This window comes from Panthera leo, chromosome B4 (assembly GCF_018350215.1).
Source record: "Panthera leo isolate Ple1 chromosome B4, P.leo_Ple1_pat1.1, whole genome shotgun sequence".
Classification (NCBI taxonomy): domain Eukaryota; kingdom Metazoa; phylum Chordata; class Mammalia; order Carnivora; family Felidae; genus Panthera; species Panthera leo.
Genome location: NC_056685.1, coordinates 27743932 through 27767978, shown reverse-complemented (window position 1 = coordinate 27767978; position 24047 = coordinate 27743932). Strand labels below are relative to the sequence as shown.

The following is a 24047-nucleotide window of genomic DNA, read 5'->3' as shown; positions in this document are numbered from 1 at the left end:
GAAATCTGGAAATAGGACTGCTGTTAAGTTTTTGGGCTTATTAAGAACTCTGCCAAGTAGGATAAGCACAACTGATTGCAAAATTTTCTGATATATATATCTACACATATATGCATGTGTATATATGTGATATATATATATTATATATGTGTGTATGTGTGAAGGAGGGTGTGTGTGTGTGTGTGTATATATATATATATATATATATATATATATATATACTCCCTATTTCATTGCTTGTTTAGAATTCTATGCAGATTTTAAAAAGTGATGGTTATTATAAAGCTGCCATCTCTGTTATACATAGATTTTATTTTCAATGTTTTAAAGGTTAGCTTATTTATCCACTATTTTTGAAAATATATATCTGCCAGAAATTTCATAGTAGTTGTATGCTCTAAGCTTGCATTGTCCATGTGGTAGCCATCAGCCACATATGATTATTTATATTTGAATTTAAACTAGTTAGAATTAAATTAACAATTCAATTCCTTAATCATGCTAGCCACATTTCAGGTGCTCAATAATTGGACAGTATAGACATAGGATAGAAACAGTGACTTTGAGTGGCATATTAGACCAGATGAACTTAACATATATATCCAGAACATCCCATCCCAAAATGCCAGGATACACATTCAAGTGTACACGGAACATTCTCCGGGATAGATCATTTGTTAGGCCACAGAATAAGTCTCAAGTTTAAGAAGACTGAAAGCATATCAAGCATATTTTTTTCAATCACAGCAGTGTAGAACTAGAAATTGATTACAAGAAGGAAACTGGAAAATCACACAAACACATGGAGGCTAAACAGCATGCTACTACACAACAGTGGGTCAACGAAGAATCAAAGACAAAATGAAATAATACATATGGACAAATGAAGATGGAAGCATAGCAGTTCAAAATCTTTGGGATGCACTAAAAGCAGTTCTGAGAGGAAAGTTTGTAGTGATACAGTTATAGATCAAGAAATAAGAAAAATCTCAAATAAGCAATCTAACCTTACACCTAAGGGCTTTGAAAAAAGAACAAACAAACCCAAAGTTAGTAGAAGAGGGCGATAATAAGGATCAGAACAGAAATAAATGAAATAGAGGCTAAAAAAATAGAAAAGACCCATGAAACCAAGAGTGGTTCTTTGAAAAGATAAATAAAATTGATAAACCTTTAGCCAAACTTGTCAAGAAAAAAAGAAAGGACTCAAATAAGAAATGCAGGAGGAAAAATAACAACTGACACTGTATGAAGGTCATGACATCATGGAATATAAAGGATTATAATAGACTACTATGAAGAATTTTATGCCAACAAGTTGGATAACAGAAGAAACGGGTGACTTCCTAGAAGCATATGATCTTCCAAAACTGAATCAGGAAAAAAATAGAAAAATTGAACAGACTGATTACTAGTTATTAAATTGAATTGGTAGTAAAAAATCTACCAACAAACAAGAGTCCAGGACCAGGTAGATTCACAGTTGAGTTCTACCAAACATTTAACAAGAGTTAATACTGATTCTTCCCAAGCTATTTCAAGAATAGAAGAAGGAAAACTTCCGAATTAATTTTATGAGGACAGCATTACCCTGGTACCAAAACCAGACAAAGATGCTACAAAAAAAGAAAACTATAGGCCAGTAATACCTGATGAACATAGTTGCAAAAATCCTCAACAAAATATTAGCAAACTAAGTTCAACAATATATTAAAAGAATCATTCACAGCGATCACATGGAATTTATTCTAGGGGTACAAGGAGAGTTCATTATCTGCAAGTCAGTCAACATGGTTCATCACATTAACAAGAGGAAGGGTAAAAACCACATGACCATCTCAATAGATATAGAAAAAGCATTTGACAACATTCAACATCCATTCATGATAAAAGTCTTCACAAAGTGGGTTTAGAGGAAACATACTTCACCATGATAAAGATCATATATGACAAACCCGCACCCACAGCTAACATTATCTCAGTTGCAAAAACTAAAAGCTTTTCCTGTAAGATCAGGAATAAGACAAGGATGTCTTCTGTTACCACTTTTATTCAACATAGACTGGAAGTCGTAGCTGCAGCAGTCAGACAAGAAAAAAAAATAAAAGGCATCCAGATTGGTAAGGAAGAAATAAAACTTCACTACGTAAGAGTGACATGATACTCATATATAGAAAACCCCAAAAAACTATTAGAACTGATAAATGAATTCAGTAAAGTTGCATGATACAAATTAATATATAGAAATCTGTTGCATTTCTATACACTAATACCAAACTAGCAGAAAAAGATATTAAGAAAATCCCATTTACAGTTGTGCCAAAAAAATACGTAGGAATAAATTTAACATAAGAGGTGAAAGACCTATATTCTGAAAACTATAAGATGTTGAAAAAAGAAATTGAAGATGACTCAAACAAATGGAAAGATATACCATACTCATGGGTAGAATTGATATTGTTAAAATGTCCATAGTACCCAAAACAATCTACAGACTCAATGCACTTCCTTTCAAAATACCAACTATATTTTTCACAGAACTAGAACAATTATAAAATTTCCAGCTCATATAATTACAATTTTTTTCTTAGTTATGTACTACTGATATTTTTAATGATTCTTTGAGATTTTGTAAGTGCTAAGGAATACATTAGTGTGGTGGTGGGGGTATATAATAGTGATTAAAACAGATTTACTTCTTGCCTTCAGGGAAATTATACCATAATGGATGAGGTAAGACAGTGAACACATCAATAAACTATATAATTACCAAAAAAAAAATCCCAAAATTTGTATAGAACTGCAAAAGACCTTAAATAGCCAAAAAAAATCTTGAGAAAGCACAAAGCTAGAGATACCAAGATCCTAGATTTCAAGATATACTACAAAGCTGTAGTAACCAAAACAGTATCTCACACACACACACACACACACACACACACACACACACACACACACAATGGAACAGGATAGAAAGCCTAGAAAGAAACCAAGCTTATATGGTCAATTAATCTATGACAAAAGAGGCAAGAATATGCAATGGGGAAAAAACAATCTCTTCAACAAATGGTATTGGTAAAACTGGATAGCTACATGTAAAAGAATGAAACAGGACCACTCTTAAACAATACACAAAGATAAACTCAAAATGATTAATGATTTAAATGTGAGAACTGAAACCATAAAAGTCCTAAAGGAAAGCATAGGAAGCATAGGCAGTAATCTCTTGGACTTCATGGCCTTCACAACATATTTATGGGTGTGTTGCCTGAGGCAAGGGAAACAAAAGCAAAAAAAAAAAAAAAAAAAAAAAAAAAAAAAAGACTAAATAAGATTACACCAAAAAAGCTTTTGTACAGCAAAGAAAACTATCAAGAAAATGAAAAGGCAGCCTACTGAATGGGAGAAGATATTTGCAAACGATATTTCTAAGAGGTTAATATCCAAAATATATAAAGAACTTAGATAATTCAATGCAGAAATCCCCCAAATAATCTGATTAAAAATGGGCAGAGGACCTGAATAGACATTTTCCCAGAGAAGACATACAGATGGTCAACAGACACATGAAAAGATGTTCAGCATCAGTAATCATTAGGAAAATGCAAATCAGAACCACAATGAAGTATCGCCTCACACCCGTCAGAATGGCTAGTATCAAAAAGACAAGAAATAATAAGAGTTGGCGAGGATGTGGAGAAAGGGGAGCTCTTGTGCACTTTTGGTGGGAATGTAGATTGGTACAACCACTGTGGAAAACATTATGGAGGTTCCTAAAAAAACTAAAAATAGAAATACTATCCAGTAATTCCACTACTAGGTATTTACCCAAAGACAACGAAAACACTAATTTGAAAAGATATGTGCACCCCTATGTTTATTGCAACATTATTTATAATAGCCAAGATATGGAAAACCAGTATATGAATGGTTAAAGAAGAGGTAGTGTATACACAATGGAATATTACTGATCCATAAAAATGAATGATAGATCTTGCCACTTGTAACAATATGGATAGACTTAGAGGTAGTACTATGTTAAGTGAAATAAGTCAAAGACCAATACCCTATCATTTCACTTACATGTGGAATCTAAAAAACAAAACAGACAAGCAGAAACCCAGAAACAGACTCGTAAATACAGGGAACAAAACTGGTGGTTGCCAGAGGGGAATGGATAAAATAGGCTAAAGGGATTAAAAAGTATAAAATTACATTTATAAAATAAATGTCGTAAGGATGAAAAGCACAGCATAGAGAATGTAGTCAATAACATTGTAATAATGTACAGTGACAGATGATAACTACACTTAGGCATGGGGAACACTGTATAATGCATACATTTGACAATCACTATTGTATGCCTGAAACTAATATAACATGTATGTCAATTATACTTCAATAAAAACTTTTTTTTTAATTCAGTTCCTCAGTCATGCTAGCCACATTTCAAATGCTCAATAAATGTATACAGATAGAGGATATTTTCATTATTGTCTTAGCAAATAGTTTAGTCAGATGATTAGGATATAATCTCAAATTCCTATTTTTTAAAAATCCGCAATGAGAAAAAAATGAAATCCTGCAGCAATGTGGATGGAACTGGAAAGTATTATGCTAAGTGAAACAAGTCAGAGAAAGACAGATATCATATGTTTTCACTCATATGTGGATCTTGAGAAACTTAAGGCCATGGGGGAGGGAAGGGGGAAAAAATAGTTACAAACAGAAAGGGAGGGAGGCAAACCATAAAAGACTCTTAAATACAGAGAACAAACTGGGTTGATGGGGGGTAGGGAAGAGGGGGAAATGGGTGATGGGCATTGAGGTGGGCACTTGTTGGGATGAGCAGTGGGTGTTGTATGGAAGCCAATTTGACAATAAATTATATTTTAAAAAATCCAAATATGACCCTTAAAAATGTGTTTTTATTATAAAATAAAACATATGCTATAAGAAACATATTATAAAATACATGGTTTACTGAATTATTGCAATGCTGATAACACCCAGGTCAGGAAATAGAACTTTGTCCATCATCCTTAAAACTCTTCCATGTGTCCTGTGTCAATCACAATCCTCTCTTCTCTCTTAAGTGATCATTATCTGAATATTCATAATAATCACTTAAGTTTTTAAAAAATTATTTGTGGAGTTAATTAGCTTCCTTAGACACTATAGTTTGGTTTCAACTAAAATAAGAACATTTTAATTGCGATACAATTTCCATGTCATTAAATTAACCCATTTAAAGTATACAATTAGGTGGTTTTAGTGTAGTCACAGTATTGTACAACCATTGCTACAATCTAGGTTTAAGGCATTTCCATCACCCCCTAAAAGAAGACTATACCTGTTGGCAGTCACTGCCTATCCCTATTCTTCCAATCAACCCAGCCTGACAACCATAATCTACTTTCAGTCTATACATTTGCTTATTCTGGTTTTTCATGTAAGTTGAATCTTACTGTATGTGGTCTTTCACTTAGTATAGTGTGTTGAGGTTCATTCATGTTGTAACATATATTAATATTTTAATTAATATTAAATTATTATTAATAATTTAATTTTTATTGTTGGATACTATTCCATTGAATGGATATGCCACATTTTGTTTATCCATTCATCAGTTGATAGACATTTGGGTTGTTTCCACTTGTTGGCTATTATGATTAATGCTGCTATGATATTTATGTTCAAGTTTTTGTGTGGGTGTACATTTTCATTTCCCTTGAGTACTTACTTAGTAGTGGGAATTGCAGGGTCAAATGGTACTCTATCTTTTAGACTTTTGAGGAACCGCCAAAATGTTTTCCTAATTGACTGTACCATTTTTCATTTCCACCAGCAATGGAGAGGATTCTAATTTCTCCACATCTTCATCAGTACTTGTTATTTCTATTGTTGATTATAGGCATGAAGTCGTGTCTCATTGAATATCAAATTGATTAAAAATGTATTGTGATTTTCACTTGCATTTCCCCAGTGGTTAATGATGTTGAGCATCTTCTCATATGTTTATTAGATGTTTGTAAATCTTCTTGGGAGAAATGTCTATGCCAGTACCATGCTGTGTTGATTACTGTAACTATATAGTAAGTTTTGAAATCGGGTTATGTGAGTCTTCCAACTTTCTTTTTCTTTTTTAAGATTGTTTGGCTCTTCTAGGTCCCTTGCATATCCATATGAGTTTTAGTAAAAGTTTGTCAATTTTTGGAGAAAAGACATCTTGGATTGTAATGGGAATTATGCCAAATATGTAGACCAATATGGGAGTATTGACATCCTAACAATATTGAGTCTTAACAGTTCATCAACATGGCATGTTTTTCCATTTAAGTTGTCTTTAATTTCTTTTAACAGTATTTTGTAGTTTCCACTGTGCAAGTCGTATACTATTTTTCTTAAATACATTCTAAAGTGTTTTAATCTTCTCAATTAAAATTTTCTCTATTTTAATCTTCCTTCTCAATGGAATTGCTTTCTTAAGTTTATCATTTCAATTTTGGATTGGTTATTGTTGTTGTATAGAAAAAAAAGAATTTTTTGGTATATTCTTATATCCTGCAACCTTGCTGAGCATGGTTATTCTAAAAACTTTTTTTAAAGTAGATTCCTTAGGATTTTCTTCACACAAAACTCTGTCATCTACGAATAGAGATAGTTATACTTCTTTCCAATCTGGATCTTTTTTTGTTTGTTTGTTTTTGTTTTTTTCTTGCTTAATCGTATTGGTTAGAACTTGCAGTGAACTGTTAGGTAGAAATGGTAAGAAATAGGACACAATTCTCTTGTTTCTAATTTTAGGAGGGACACATTCAGTCTTTCATTATTAAGTATGATGTTGGCTGTGAGTTTTTGTAGATGTCTTTTGTCTGGTTGAGGAAGTTCCTTTCTATTCCTGGTTGTTGAATGCTTTTTGTGATAAGAGAGTGTTGGATTTTAGCAAATACTCTTTTTGTATTTATTGATATTATCATGTATTTTTTAAAAAATTCATTAATGTAGTATTAGTTAATTTAGTTAATATATTATTGATTGGGTTTCTTGGTCAGTGGGTATTGAACCAACCTAGCATTCCTAGGGTAAATCTTACTTGGTTGTGGTTTTAATCATTTTTACATATTGCTGGATTTGCTTTGCTAGTATTTTGTTGAGGATTTTGCATCTATATTCATAAAGAATGTTGGTCTATAGTTTTCTTATGTCTTTGTCTAGTTTTGGTATCAAGTAATACTGGCCTTGTGGAAGTGTTCTCTCTTCATGTATGTTTGGTTGGTTTGTTTTGGAAGACTTCTTTAAAGATTGGTATTCTCATTTAAAGGTTTGGTAGAATTACCAGTGAAGCCCTCTGGTTCTGTACTTACATTTGTTGGAAGTATTTTAATTACTAACTCAATCTGTATTTGTTACAGGCCTATTCAGAGTTTGTATGTTTTCTCTGTCAGTTGTAGTTGTTTTTTTAAGAATTTGTTCTTTTTGGGGCACCTGGGTGGCTCAGTCGGTTAGGCGTCCAACTTCTGCTCAGGTCATGATCTCACGGCTCATGAGTTCAAGCCCCGCGTCGGGCTCTGTGCTGAGAGAGGTGCTGACACCTCAGAGCCTGGAACCTGCTTCAGATTCTGTGTCTCTGTCTCTCTCTCTGCCCCTCCCCTGCTCATGCTCTGTCTCTCCTGTCTGTCAAAAATAAACATTAAAAAAAAAAAAAAGAATTTGTTCTTTTCATCCAAGTACTCAATTGGTTGATGTACAGTTGTTCATAATATTCCTTTATAATAACTTTTATTTCTGGAAGGCAATAGTAATGTTCTTTTGTTCATTCCTGATTCTGGTAATTTGTGTGTACCTTTATTTTTTCTCAGTCACTCTAGCTAAAGGTTTGTCAATTTTGTTGATCTTTTCAAAGAAACAACTTTTGTTTGCATTGATTTTCTTTTTGTTTTTCTATTCTTTATTGCATTTTTTTTTTTTTTTTGCACTTGAATCTTTATTATTCCCTTACTTCTGCTTGCTTTTCTGTGTACTCTTCTTTTTCTCAGTTCTTAAGATGGAAATTTAGGTTATTCATTTGAGATCTTCTTTTTTAACATAAGTATTTACAATGATAAATTTTACTTTAAGCACTGCTTTCTTTAGCTGTATCCCATAGGTTTTGGCATGTTGTGTTTTGTTTTCATTCATGTCAGGGAGTTTTCTAATTCCTTTATGATTTTTTTGACTTATTGGTTATTTAGCAGTGTATTGTTTTATTTCCACGTATTTGTCTAGAATTTCCTTCTGTTACTGATTTCTAATTGCATCCTATTGTGGTCATGGAACAGTCTGCATGATTTTAATCACTTTAAATTATTGAGGCTGGTACATGGCCTTGAATACAGTCTACCTTAGAGAATGTTTCATGTGCACTTGAGGAAAATGTGTATTGTATTCTTGGGTGGAGTATCATATAGATGTCTTTTAGGTCTAGTTGACCTATAGTTTTTTTTCAAAGCTTTTATTTCCTTGTGTATTTTCTTCTTGGTTGTTCCATCTAATATTGAAAGGGGATATGACATCTTCCAATTTCATTTTTGAATTGTTTATTCCTTCAGTTCTTTTGTTGTTGTTTTAAAGTTTATTTTTTCTGATTCTCATGGTTCTTCTTTGCATAGTGTGTCTTTTTTCTTCCATTTACTTTCAACCTATTTGTATCATTGAACATAAAATGTGTCTCCTGTAGACAGCATATTGTATATGCAGTTTTACCCTTGAATGACACAGGGGTTGTGGTGCTGACTCTCTGCACAGTTGATAATTCACATAAAACTTTTTAAAATAATTTTTTATTATTTATTTTGAGAGAGAGAGAGAGAGAGAGAGAGAGAGAGAGAGAGAAACCCAGGCAGACTCCATGCTGTCAGCACAGAGCCCTATGCGGGACTCGATCCTGTGGACGGTGAGGCCATGACCTGAGCTAAAATCAAGAGTCGGACCTGTAACCAACTGAGCCACCCAGGCATCCAGCACATAAAACTTTTGACTCCAAAGAACTTAACCTATTGTTGACCAAAAAGCTTTACCAGTAACATAACAGACATATTTTGTATATGTTGTATATTATTTGGTATATATTCCAATAAAGTAAGCTAGAGAAAAGAAAATGTTGGTTGTTAAGAAAATCATAAGGAAGATTTTTACAGTACTATAGTGTATTTATTGAAAAAAAATCCACATGTTGAGTGGACTTGTTCAGTTCAAACCATGTTGTTCAAGGGTCAACTGTCATTGGATGTTTAAAAATACAATCTGATAATTTCTGCTTTTTGACTAGGTTGTTTAATCCATTCACAATTAATATTATTGATATGGTTGGATTTACATCTGCTATTTTGCTTTTTGTTTTCTGTAGGTCTCATGCCTTTGTTCTCTTGAATTCTTTCAAATTAAGTGAATTCTTTTGAAATAAGTGAATATCTTCCAGTGTGGTATTTTGAGTCTTTTAATCATTTTTAAATTATACATCTGGAGTTATTCTCTTAGTGTTTGCTCTAGGTTTTACAATATACATTTCAACTTAGAAGAATCTACTTCTCATTTTTACTTATACTCAGTAAAATAAACATTTCTCCTGTATAGCTCCATTTTTCTCTCTCTCCACTTTTTCCTACTATTATTATACATCTTCTATGTATATACTATAGAAACCCAACAATATATTGTTGTAATTTTTACTTTATATAATCCTATGTCTCTTTTAAAGAAGCTGAGAGAAGAAAGGAGAACAAATATGTATTTATAGAGTTAGCTATATCAGCCTATTTTTCATTCTCTTATATTTCTGTGGATTTGAGTTCCCATCTGGTGTTATATCCTTACTCTAATACAACTTTCTTCTCACTTGCTTCCTTTATGCTGTTATTGCAAATATATAAAATTTCTGTATGTTATTAGCCTAACAGTACATTTGTATGCATATTGTTTTATTGAATTACTCTCTAAATCAGTAAGAAAAAAAAGGGGGAATTAACTGAGTTTTCTATTTGATGTATCTCCTGACACTGATAGAAAGCTGACATCATTTAAGTGTGAATTTCTTCTGCTAATAGAGCCATCAAAATAACAGCTGTCACTTAACTTTGTGTAAAGAAGATAAATTGTAATTAGAATTGAGAGGGAGAAGTTTAAAGAGCATTCGTTTGATCTAAATGAAAAGTCATTCTTTATAGAGTAATATGTAAAACATCTCCATCTGCTTTTCTTAATATGGTCTTCGAACTAGTCATAAGCAGGGGTAGCAGTATTGAATATTTCTTCCACCTCCATTCAAGGCTGAAGGAGTTGTCTCGAGCTATTCCTGCCTGAGTGCGCTTTTTTTTTTTTCCCCCTGAAACTGGCTTAGGTATTGTTTTTGAGAATGAGGTATGAGTTATAGCCCATCCAGAAATGCCTTTATGCTTAAAGTCTTTCAGATTTAACCACATGTTAATTGGCAGCTGGGTTCTCTGCACATGCATCTCATACTGCTCCACAAGATAATGGCAGAACCTAAAAGTGAAAACCCAGGCTTATTATACTGCTACCATTAAAAAAAAAAAAGCACTAAAAAAATCTAAGATAAATAATACATTGAGTGGGACACTGTGAACAACAGGCATAAATTGGGACCATCTCAGGCAAACTGACACACACGGACACTTTACCAGACATGTATTTTTTCAGAAACCTCCTAACTCCAAACTCTGGATTACCATTTTCCCATCAAAAGTCTGTGTCCTCGATATGATTCACTTGTTTGTGACTGTTTAGTAATTTGCACGGCATTATGTACATGGAAAAGAATGCGAAGCATTCTTCCTAGTCAGTTTTATTCATTTGGCATTTCTTTTTTTTTTTCTGGTACATTTTCTGTTTGTCTTAAAACTTTTATTAAATTTTGCATGCTTTCATTTTTAAACTAAAGAGGTGTAATAAATTTAGTGAATTATATTCTCCCTTAAGTTAGTTATTGTGATATCTTAATAAAAATATACAGTAATTAAAAATTAAATTTGAGAATGAAAGGAAGGCAGTTTCTACATATGTTTGATAAAAATGGATTATTTGAATATGCTTATAATAATACTTTATATTCTATTACAGGATTAATTAAAAGGATTTACTGTATATCTTATGACTCTTTACTGGAGCCTTAGGAGATAGGTAAGAGACAAGCATTTTTTGAAAAGATATTTATGAAACATTAAATAATTTGATCTCATAGGTTCCTGACAAAGTGATTTATCTCTTTTTCTCCTCAGTAAAATGTTAGTAGAAATATTATGTTTACATGAATCATAGTATAACATTTCTCTTATACCCAATAAGTCATATTTTCCAGGGAGCCTGTACGTTTATTTTCTGTAGTATTTATAGTGAAGACATTTAATAAGACACATAAGCTTGGCACCTTAAAGCACTAGAAAATACTTAAAGCGCTGAAAATATAAAAAATATATATATTATAAAATAAAATAAATATATAATAAAATATATATGATACATATAAACATAAATATAAATATAAAATATATAAATATATAATATAAATATATATGTAACTATAAAATATTTACTATATAAATAATATAATATATAAATATAAATATATAGAAGTATAATATAGATAAATAAAATATATATTATATAATAAAATAAGATATGTAATATATAAAAATATAATAATTATTATTAGATTAGATCTTAGAACTGTAAAAAAAAGGTATTAGTGAAAAAACAGGTGAAATCCAAATAAAACCTATAGCTTAATTAATAGCAATATATCCACACTAATTCCTTAGTCTTGACAAAACCGTGGTTATGTAAGATGTCAGCTTTAGGGGAAATTGAGTGAGGGAGATACAGGAAATCTGTTGTATCTTTGTAACTTTCCTGTAAATCTAAAATTATTCCAAAATAAAAATTCATTTAAAGCAGAAAAAAATCAAGGTTTATTTATTTGAAAATTATAGTTTGGAAGTAACTTTTCTCTGCAATAGTTTGAGGAATCAAAATTATTAGTTATCTTTTAAAAATCCAGATTCTGTGAATAGAGATATAAGGAAATATGTGACCATCGGTTTCACTTTTCAGTTTATAGGAGGTGTGGGATTTCAGTTTTTGGATATTGGCATGGTGTTTGTGACTTCCTTATACCTGATTACACACTTGCTCTTTGATTCTTTTAAGGTGCTTCTGTGGTCTTTGGTAGTTTAGTATAGCACTTTGTATTAACAGAGGTAAGACCTGCAAATGGTTCCCAGTGCACTGTCTTTTCTTTTTCTTCTCTTTTCTTTAATGTACTATTGGAGGCAAAAAGACCAGTGATGGGACTCAGTTTGGAGTTGAGACCCTTCAGTTACATCTATGTAAGCTTCTAGGTCAAGTACTAGACACAGTTGACCTATTGTTAAGGAATATGAATAAAGATGAACAGAACTCTTAAATAGCCATTTCTGTAATTGAGCTAAAATAATTTATTGCTGTCAGATAATAGAAATTCTCAGTTTCAAAAATGAACTCTAGCAGTATAGCTCTTTTAGATTTCTATAAATATTAAAAGACTACAAGAATGGAACTCTGTAGTTTGCTGAAACTATTACATAACTTTTCATTAATAAAGATAAAATAGCCATGCTGGTCTTATAAATGGTTTCCTGCTTCTGTTGCCAACTTTAATGATTTTAGTTAAACTTAAATTTAATAAAGGGAAATAGAAATATATTATACTTGAAGGATGTAGACATTTAAAACAACAAACCCAGGCCTGAGTGATCATTGCAGAATAATTATTAGGCTTGAAGATTTCTGTTTTGCTTGATGGTATTTATTTAGAATTGGTGTTATCAATCTTGTATTATTAGAATGACATCTTTACTTGTTTTTTGTGTAACATCCTTTTGCTAAATCTTGGCTAGGAAGTTCAGAAAAATGGAAGAGAGCTTTTTTGGGACAAGTTTAAATTCCATTGGTCATATGATAGTTCATACATAAAAAACAAACAAAAAAACCCTTTTATTATTCTTTTGTGCTAAAGAAGAGCATTAAAAGTAGTTTTTAGAGACCTACTTTACCATTCAGCTGCCTGACTGTTATTTTGTGGTCATCTAAAGTATAAATGTGAGTAGCTATTATGTATTGAGCACTTTCTATGTACCAGACACTTTATTTATGATCTCATTTAATCTTCCCAAACACAAAAATAGTTTGAAATTCCTTTTCTAGATGTGGTGGGGAAAGTAACAATATCTCTAGGCTGCACCTGAGAGTTTGGTGCAGAACGAAGGGGCGCTGAAGTGTGGTGTAAAGTACCTCCTGTTTGGTTCATAATGTTATCGGCTTCCAGGAAACTCTTAGTCCATGGATACATGGTAAACTTTAGAGTGCTCAACTCTTCTGGGTTAAAGGATGTCTGATCACACTGGGTGACCTAGAGCAGATTCCCCTGGGGTGACTAGCTTGGAGTACAATCTCTCGGTCCCTGTTCCAGCCTTGATCTGGCTCGTTCCACAGTTCCCTAACATGTCAGTTGTTCTCTGTCACTTGATTAACTGCTGAACACTCACTCATTGTGTGCTTCATTGATCATAAGCCAAGAACTTCTGGCAGCTCTGGGAAACATGATCTCAACCTGCCTCCTGGTCAGTGCTGGGCAACTAGAAGTTGTTAGTTGGGGGTGAAAATTTGGATCCAGAAGCTAGGACAAATGCCAGAGGCCAGAGATGGGGTAATTGAGCAGCTGACAAGTTGAAATGCAGCTATCCAGGTTCAGTCAATAGGTCGGGACTCAGAAAAAGAGTAGGTATGTGACTTTGAAAGGTGGTTTTTGAAGATAATGATGACTAGGTGTGGACTTGGTGGATATAAAATACAGTCAACCCTCGAACAATGTGGGCTTTGGGGGTCCTGCCCCACCCCAAAGTCAAAAATCCACATACAGCTTTTGACTCCCTCAAAACTTAACTACTAATAGCCTCTTGTTGACAGGCAGACATGCCAGTAACTAAATAGTCGATTAACACATACACATATTTTGTATGTTATATGTGTGATATATTGTGTTCTTACAATAAAGCAAGCTGGAGAAAAGAAAATGTTATTAAGAGAATTGTAAGGAAAATACATTTACAGTATGATACTGTATGGAAAAAAAATCCACATGTAAGTGGACCCCCACAGTTCAAACCCGTGTTATTCAAGGGTTAACTGTAATTCCAGCTGCTTTATGAAGAAGAATAAGAGTTACTTAACAACTTATTCATTGTAGTGCCCATTACACTGTGCAGAAATCTATCTCTCTATAACTTCCCCCTATCAGTTTTAGCTATGTCTTTCTGTAGTTCTAAGTCTCCAGTCTTACACTGGAAAGTATAAAATACACACAAAATTACAAAGTCTCTTTTGTTATCTTCTCTTCTGTATGGTCTCCAAAAGTTGGCATTCTCTAGGGCTTAGTCCTCGGCTGCCTTCTACATTTATTCTCTGTGCAGTCTCATGTGACCCCTTGTTTTAAATGCTTTCTGTTCTCCCAGCTTTATTTTTTTACCTTGATCTCTCCTGTGAGCTCTAGGCTCATTTCTATGCCTGCCTCTTCAACATCTATTTGAAAGTCTAATAAACATTTCCAACCTAACATGTGTGAAGTAGAACTCTTGAATTCTCCTCCCCAAACCTGTTCCTGTCTCCTCCTTCTTTATCTCAGTAAATGGTACACACAGTTGCTCAGGCCAAAAACCAGAAGCCATCTTGAGTTTTCTCTTTCCTTCTTAACCCATGTCCAGCCCATCAGTAAGGTTTATACGTCCTGTCTTGTACATATATCCCAAATACCCCTGTATTGCCACCACCCCCCTACTACTACCCTAATATAATACAACCTGTCATCATCCCAAGTTACCTGGATGATAGCAACAGTCTTCTAACTGGTCTTCCTTATCTCCTCCTTGTACCACTCTGGTCAGTTCTCCATATAAGAGCAAAGGTGGGGTTTTCTTTTTAATGTTTATTTATTTTTGAGAGAGACAGAGACAGAGACAGAACGCAAACAGGGGAGGAACAGAAAGAGAGGGAGACACAGAATCCGAAGCAGGCTCTAGGCTCTGAGCTGTCAGCACAGAGCCTGACACTGGGCTCGAAGCCACAGACTGTGAGGTCCTGACCTGACCCAAAGTCGGATGCTTAACCAACTGAGCCACCCAGGCACCCAATAAGTGGTTTTTAAAAATGTTCAACAGTCCCTGTCTGTTTCTCTGTCCAGAACCCTTGGGTGACTACCCATTACACTCAGGATGAAACCCCAAGTCTCACCATGTTCTACCAGGCCCTGTGTGTTCTGCCAGCTGACTGTATCTCCTACCATTCTCTGCCTAGCTCACTTTGCTCTAGTAAATTGCCTTTTTGCAGTTCCTTAAGTTCTCCAAGTTCATTGGACTCCACTAAATCCTTGTTACTCCCTGCCCTACACCCTCATCTCAACCGGTTCAGCCTCTAGCCTGATACCAGTGGAGGGAGATCTAGAGAAAACAAAATTACAGCGCACATAGTAAGTGAGGTTACACTAGAAGTTTTGCAGCTTTATTATTCCAAGTTTCTGTATTTGGAATTCCTTTCGAGTAGAAGAGGAACTAGAGCTTTAGAGCTATGGAAAGACCTGGCTAGAAGCAATGGGAGAAGTTACAGAGAGATTTCTGCTTAGTGTAATGAATGCTATATTGCATAAGTTGGCAACAAGTACACTTGCTTAAAAGTAACACTGAGCTGCTCCACTGGACAGTGAGTTCTCCAGCACTGGCAGTGTACAAGTTGAGGCTGATCAGATTGAGACTCTACAAGTTGTGGAGGGAAAATGGAGATGAGAATTGATTTGTAGATCTTCCCAACTCTGAGAGTATATGTGTTTTTAGACTCTTTTATTTTTTTTCAGAACACTTACTCTCAGAGTATTCCTCAGATTCCTCTGCCTGCGTTTATATTGGAAGCTTTTACCAATAAAGGGTAAGCACTTCTAATGAAGTTTCCAATATTTAAGAAAAAGAGGAACTACTATCAAGGTTGATTCCACTCGGATTGGCCAGGTCTCCATCTAAGGAAATTACTTTGAGTAATAATTTAAAATTTATTTTTTATTAGTTTTTGGTCTAAAGTAAACAATAAACACAACAAATTCCCCGATAGATTTTAGTTATTAAACAAAAGTTCACTGAGTCGCAGAAGTAAAGAGCATGATACTTGGAAATAGCTTTTTTTTTTAATAGCCTTTGATCAGAGTTTGCTAGAAATGGAAAAGTCACCTCATTCTTTCCCTTACCTCAGAAACTCTGAGAATTAGTGATCGTGTGTGAATGTTTCATTGAGAGGGATATAGCCATTCCCTTACCTTCTCTTAGACAAAAATATGATTTAAGTAATAGAGAGCTTTGTTATAAGTGCTTTTAGTTAGACCTGAATAATGCTATTCATGCAAATTCCAGTTTCTTTATAACCCTTGAACCTTGGAACTTGGAATTAATGACATAAGAAAGAGTAATTTTCAGAGTCTCTGGATACTAAAGTGCTTCATGTTTGATTGCTTCTGGTAGCTAGGACCTAAATAATAGGATGGCACATCTAAAAGTTGCCTCCAGCGTGACAGTGCTTCTGGCAGCACCAGGGCCTGTCCCACCCAGCATGTGCTCGGCAGACCAGTATGAAATCAGCGCTATGATGAATACCCTGTTGTGACCAGGAAAGCCTGAACTCCTTCACATGCTTTCACCTTGAATCGCATTTTGTTTCTCTGTCTTCTCTGGGTTTCTGACTTTGCTGCCTCCTTTCCCATTTTACCTATCTCTGTCCTTTAGATGTGACTTCTTCCTCGTTACTGTATTGACCTTACCCAGACAAAACTTCTGCTCTGACTCAAAACCTACAATTTGGATTATGTCCTGTATTGAGATTCCTGCCTTGCCCTGAGCCAGGAATTCTCCTAGGAGGAGAGATAAACAGTAGTGCCGACTTGATTGTATAGGTAGTGTGACCATTGCCTATGCATCATGGTTCTTGACCTCCTGCATCTAGGCAATCAAGATTAAGTATTGCACCTGGCCTTAGCAGAAGACGTATATATCCACATTCCTTCTAAAACCAATAATGATGTAATAAAGAAAGGGAAGGAGCATTTCTTAAATGTAATACACTTTTCTCTGTCAATCTCATCTACTTAGAACAGATCCAAGGATCAGGGATGAGAGGAAAGAGGCTTTTTATATGCTACATTTGGCTGATACTTGAAAATTCAGACCCTAAAATGGTATATCAGGTGCACTTAGAGCCTCTTTATTTGCTAGTTTTCCTCTTAATTGCAAACATATAAATAACACAATGTTTTAAGTGCTTTATCTGTTTTAACTAACTTAATCGTCATGGCAATCCTGTGAGGTATATACTGTTATAGTCCCCATTTAACAGATGAGGAAACTGTCTTGGACAGGTTACATCATCACCCATAGTTAACACGGCTGGTTTTGTCAGAGCTGGGATTCAAGTTCAAGTGCATAACCACTTTTTACATTGATCTGTGAATTCTCTGACTCCTAACTCCAACAAGCCTGGTTAACTGGTTTCTCAGACCACAGCAGGTTAGAAGTTTCAAATTTGAAAGAACACATAATAACCTAGAATTTCCCACTTAAAAAAAATTTTTTTTAACATTTATTTATTTTTGAGAGAGTGCATGAACACGAGTCAGAGAGGGTTGGAGAGAGAGAGAGGAAGACAGGATCCAAAAGCAGGCTCTGTGCTGTGAGCACAGAGCCCAGTGTGGGGTTTGAACCCACGAACCTCGAGATCATGACCTGAGCTGAAATCAAGAGTCAGCCACTTAAGCAGCTGAGCCACCCAGGTGCCACCCCTAGAATTCCCACTTTAATGTGTTCCTTCTGGTAAGATAATTACTCAAGAACACAAAGATATGTGCAGGAGAGTTCTATATAATGTTATAGAAAAATAGTTAAAGCAAAATAATTGAAAATAATATGGAAGTTCAATAATAGAAGAAATGGATAAACTAGGGTCCTGCTTTTCAAACTTTAATATATATATGAATCACCTGGATATCTTATTAAAATGAGGTTTTGATTAAATCTGTGGTGGGGCCCAAGATTCTACACTTCTAACAAGTTCCCAGGTAATGTTGATGCCGATGCATGGATCCCACTCTGAGTAGCAAGGAATTTCAGTACTCTCATGTTATGTGCTTGTTAAGAACAGATCTGGGACCATGGAGAAGTGAATGGACACCTTAGATGCCTCACTCATCTCTCCCTAGTCCCATCCCTGGGTAAGAATCTTTATTTTAAAAGACCATTCAGTGACTCTTGGTTATGCTTATAACATAATTCAAAGAAAACTCGAAAGTGATATTTGCATTATTATTTTCACTTGAATTAAAAAAAGATACCAGCTTGGCTTATGACAGTCTAGCCTTAGAGGAAACATTTGCTTCCTGCTACCCACATACATGTCTTCAACCTCCCCAAAAACATCTGCTCATTTTTTTCCCCCAGTAGATATATAGGCTATTTAATGGTTTAGTGAGGGCTTCAGTTCGGGCATCTACCAACACAAGTAGTAAAGGGCTAATATTTTTAAGAACAAAGGTAATGAAATAAATACTTTTTTTGTGCATAATTATGGTTTGGATGTAGATAATCCTACTTTTTAATATTTATCAATATTATTACCTATTCAGCATAAGCTTCTTAAGAAGCAAAATCTGTGTTTTTTTTGTATTAAATTCCTGGTGTGTGTGTGTGTGTGTGTGTGTGTGTGTGTGTATGTGTATGTATATATGTACATACATACATACATATATACACACACACGTGTGTGTGTGTGTGTGTGTGTGTGTAAATAAAGCACCTTTTACATCACCTCCTCCTTTTTTAGTAAGGTATGCTAAGCAAGTTTTTAAAGGGAAGTCAGTTTTTAAAGGGAGTTTTTTAAAGGGAGGCCAGTTTTCCTTTCAACCTTTACAGTTCAGTAACCTGAATCTAGAAGTGAAATATCTTTCACTGTGGAGCAGGGAAGGAAGTAGTAAGGAGGCAGGATAGGGAAGTCTGATTCACTTAAAATCTCATTCTCCTGGAGAGGAGCGTGTTGGGCACAGAAAGCATTCCTGAAACCTACATAGGGGTATTCTTGAGGATCTGGCTGAGCACCAAACTGTGCATGCAATTTGAAACCCCTAGAAGCTGGCAAGGGCAGCCTGTAAGAAATGAAAACTTACCAGCTCTTCATAAGAATGAACCCTAGAATAAAGGTTTCTCTACACAAGTCCTGAAAGAGCTTACAACCAACCCTCAAAAGAATCAGGTAACTTAACTGTCTGGCAGAAGTTTAACACTCTATAAATTAATACAACAAAATCTAGCACTCAGCAACATAAAATTAGCAGTAAATTGCATCTAGTCAATAAAAAAGCAAGAGAAAATTTTCATAACCAGGAGACAATAGAAATAGACTCTGAAATAACAGAGATGGTGCAATTAGCAGACAAGTACATTAAAGCAGCTTTTATAAATATGGTCCATGGTCATAAGCATAATGAGGGGTGAAATACAAAATATAAAAAAGAAAAAATCAGAACATCCAGAGATTTAAAAATACAGTAACTAGGTGTGATTAAGTGCAGATTAGAGTTTTTGGGAGACAAGGTCAGTGAACTTGAAAACATACTGAGAATTCAACCATAGGATAGAGAGAACAAAGATTGAAAAAGATGAACAGCAACTTGGGGCCCTATAGAAGTACCATGAGTCTAACCTAAGTATAATGGATTCTCAGATTTGGGGGGAGGGCGAGAGAGGAAAAAATTTAAATAAATAATGGTTGAAAATTTCCCCAGTTTGAAGTAAACTATAAACCCACAGATCCAAAAAATTAAAAAGACCCCAGACAAGATAACACACACACACACACCAAGGCACATCATAAGAAAATTGCTGAATATCAATGATAAAGAGAAAAATCTTAAAACTGGTCAGAGGGGAGAAAATATATTGCATACAAAGGAATAAAGTCAAGAACTTTAGGCAGCAGGCTTTTCAGAAACTGTTCAAACCAGAAGGCAGTTTAATAGCATGTTTTTCAGTGCTAAAAAATTGTCAACATAGTATTATATAGCTAACAAACATTTTTAGGAAATTAAGAAGGAAACAAAATAAGGGAGAAATAGCTTTTTTTTGGTCTCAAAACTTGAGACAACTTATGACCAGCAGACTTACAAGAAATATTAAAGAAATTTCTTTAAGCAAAAGGAAAATGATACCAGATGGAAATTTGGAGTATACAAAGGAATAAAGAATCCCTGAACCTGAAATGGTTCATATGTGGATAAACATAATTTTTTTTTTTTTGCATTTTAGTTTTTTAAAAAGGTAACTGTTTGAAGCAAAAAATAAAACAGTGTCTATCTAATGGGATTTTAACCTGTAAAAATAAAATGTATGACAATAGCTCAAAGAATTGGATGGGAGAAAGGAAGCATGTTGTGGCAAGAGTTTTATATATGAACGTGTAATATTTTTTGAAGGTAGATTATAAGTTAAAGAGAGCATCCACTTAAAAGGATTAGCAAAAACAGTTTTAATTAATAAGAAACCAATGGTGGATATGAAATGAACTCCTAAAAAATAATCCAAAAGAAGATAGGGAAAAAGGGGAAAAGGAACAAAGAACAGAAGGGACAGATAGAAAACCTACAACAACATGATAGAACTACATATAACTGTATCAATAATCACATTAAATGATGTAGTCTAAATAAAAGGCAAAAGTTGTCAGATTGAATAAAAAAGAGTAAACGCTGTGTTGTTCTCAAGAAAGTCTTAAAATAGGTTAGAAAAAGGGTGGAAAAATATATACAATGTAGGTTCTAATATAAGAACACTGGAGTGGCTATGTTAATATCAAAGTGGACTTCAGAACAAGTGATGTTAATAAGATGAAAAAGGGACACTTCATAATGATAAATGGACTGATTCATCAAGAAGAAATAATAACTTTAAGTTGAAATGCAACTAATATTACGTTGTCAAAATACATGAAGCAGAAACTGATAAGCTGAAAGAATACATTGAGAAATCTTCTATTATAGTTGGACATTTCAGCATTCGTGTAAAATTGATGGGATAAGTACAAAGAATATCAGGAAGGCTATAGATGTGTATAACAACACTGTAAATTATCGTAATTTCATTGACATTTATAAAACATTCCATTCAAGAATAGCAGAATATACATTCTTTTTAAGTGCACATGGAACATTCATCAACATAACCCAGCATATACTAATACATAAAACAAGTCTCATTAAGTTTAAAATGACGGAAATTATGCAGAGTATGTCCTTTGGTCCCAACAATTAGGTTAGAAATCAATATCAGAGAGATATCTGAAAAATCCTCATTATTTGTAATTATATCGTATGCTTCTAACGCATTGGTTAAAAAAAAAAAGGGAAATTAAAAGTTGTTTTGAAGTGAATCAGAATTAAAACACGTGAGAATATGTGGGGTATAGCTGAAGCAGTGTTTAGACAAATGTTTAGCTTTAAATGCATGTATTAGAAAGAAGAAAGGTGTAAAATAAATGATCTAAATGTCCACTTTAAGAAGCTAGGAAAAGAAGAACAAATTAAAACTAAAGTAAGTAGAAGGAAGAAAATGATCAAAAAGAACAGAAATCGATGAAATAGAAAGCAGTTAATCAACAGATAATCAAGGAAACCAAAAGTAAGCTCCTTGAAAAGATGAATAAACCTCTAGCTAGTCTAATCAAGAAAAATAAAGAAGGAAGAAAACACGCTAGTAAGTATAATATCAGGATTGAAAGGGGGAGGCATCATTACATATTCTATAGAAATTACAAACATATAGGGGTGCCTGGGTGGCTCAGGCAGTTGAGCGTCTAACTCTTGATTTTGACTCAGGTCATGATCCAACGTTTGTGGGATCGAGCCCCACGTCGGGGTCCACTAAGCATGGAGCCCACTTAAGATTCTCTCTCTTCCTCTGCCCTTCTTCCTCACTCATGCGCTCTTTCAAAAAAAAAAAAAAACAAACATATAGAAGAAATATTCCAAACCTCTAGAAATAAGTTTGACAACTTTGATGAAACAGATAAATTACTTGGAAGACAAACATTACTGAAATTGACTCAGGAAGAAATATAAAATTAGAATAGTACTGTATCTTTTAAAGAAGTGATATTTTAGTTAAAATCCTTTCCATGCAAACAAAGCAAACCAAAACCCCAAACCAAAATAACTCTACGCCCATACATGTTTTAACTGATGAATTCTATCGAACATTTAAAAGAGGAATAATTCAGAAAATAGAGGAAGAAAGAACACTTCCTAACTCATTTTAGGACACCAACATTACATTAATACCAAATCAAGATAAAGACATTACAAGAAAACTATGAACAGATATCTTTCATGAATGTAGATGAAAAATTTTTAAAAATTAGCAAATCAAATCCAGCAGTGTATAAAAACAGGTTTATTGTTGGGGTTCAAGTTTGGTTTAATATTGGAAAATCCACTAGTATAAGTCATCACTTTATTTTTTTAATATATGAAATTTATTGTCAAATTGGTTTCCATACAACACCCAGTGCTCATCCCAAAAGATGCCCTCTTCAATACCCATCACCTACCCTACCCTCCCTCCCACCCCCCATCAACCCTCAGTTCTCAGTTTTTAAGAGTCTCCTATGCTTTGGCTCTCTTCCACTCTAAGTCATCACTTTAACAGGAAAAATGGGAAAAAAGCTATGTGATCCTCTCAATCCTTGCAGAGAAAGCATTGGACTAAATTCAACAGCCATTCGGACTAAATTCAACAGCCATTCAGAGAACGAACCTCTTGGGAAACTAGAAGCAGAAGGGAGCTTTCTCAACTTGACAAAAGACATCTACATATAACTTCTAACTAAAATCTTATTAAAGTCACAAGTTCCAATGCTTTCCCCCTAAGATAGGAAGCAAGCCAAGGATCCCCACTCCCCTCTTTATGCCTGTCAAACACTATAATGGAAGCCCCAGTCAGTGTAATAAACGATAAAAAGAAAGAAATGGCATACAGATTGGCAAAGTAGAAATGAAACCTCTTTATTTGACAAAACATGATCATGTGTAGAGAAAATGCTGAGAAACCTCCTGAATGCCACTAGAGTTTGTAATTGAATTTAACAAGATTGCAGGACACAAGGTAGATTTACAAAATCAGTTTTATGTGTATATACTAGCAGTGAAAAATTAGAAATTGGATTTTGAATTTATATGGAAATTTAAAGGACCTAGAAAAGTAAAAAAAATTAAAAAAAAAAAGAATTGACAAAGAAGAACTGTATTGGAAAGTTTTCACTACCTAATTTCAAGACTTCCTCTACATTTTAAAGCTTTCTCTTTAAAACTACAGTGATCAAGGCAGTGTTGGCCTAAAGTAGACATATATTCATGGAATAGAATAGAGAATCCAGAAATAGACCCACACACATATGTCGATTGATTTTTGATATTGATGCTAAGGTATTTAAATGGAGACAGAATAGTCTTTCAATATAACATGTTAGAACACCTGGATATCCAAATGTGAAAAAATTAACCTTAACCCATACCTCTTCATGTACAAAAATATCTTGAAAAGAATCATGGATCTAAACTCAAAAGACTAAAACTAGAAAAAAAAAAAATCACAGGAGAAAATATTTGTGAACTTGGGATATGCAAAGAGATCTTAGGACACAAAAAGCATGACCCATAGAAGAATGATTGACAAATGGGACTCTATCAAAATTTAAAACTTCTATTCTTCTAAAGACATCATTAAGAAAATGAAAAGGTAATCTTTAAACAGAACATATTCACAATACGTATACCTGACAAATGACTTGTGCTCAGAATATATAAAGGACTTTTACAACTCATTAATAATAAGACAACCCAGTTAAAAAATATATGCACAAGAAAATAATGAATGGCCAGTGCA

General features: G+C 34.0%; 1 protein-coding gene across 4 annotated transcripts in view; it reads left to right on the top strand.

Moving 5' to 3' along the window:
- ZNF438 (zinc finger protein 438) overlaps positions 1–24047 on the top strand; it is a 171306-nt gene that overhangs the window by 28204 nt on the left and 119055 nt on the right. Inside the window, exons 2-3 of one of the 4 annotated variants that reach the window (XM_042945243.1) lie at positions 9389–9445; positions 11119–11178. The exons of 2 other annotated variants lie outside the window; for them this stretch is intronic. The gene's annotated coding sequence lies outside the window, so the exon portion shown is untranslated. The remainder of the gene's footprint in view (positions 1–9388; positions 9446–11118; positions 11179–24047) is intronic. One more of the 4 variants, XM_042945244.1, reaches the window with a different exon arrangement.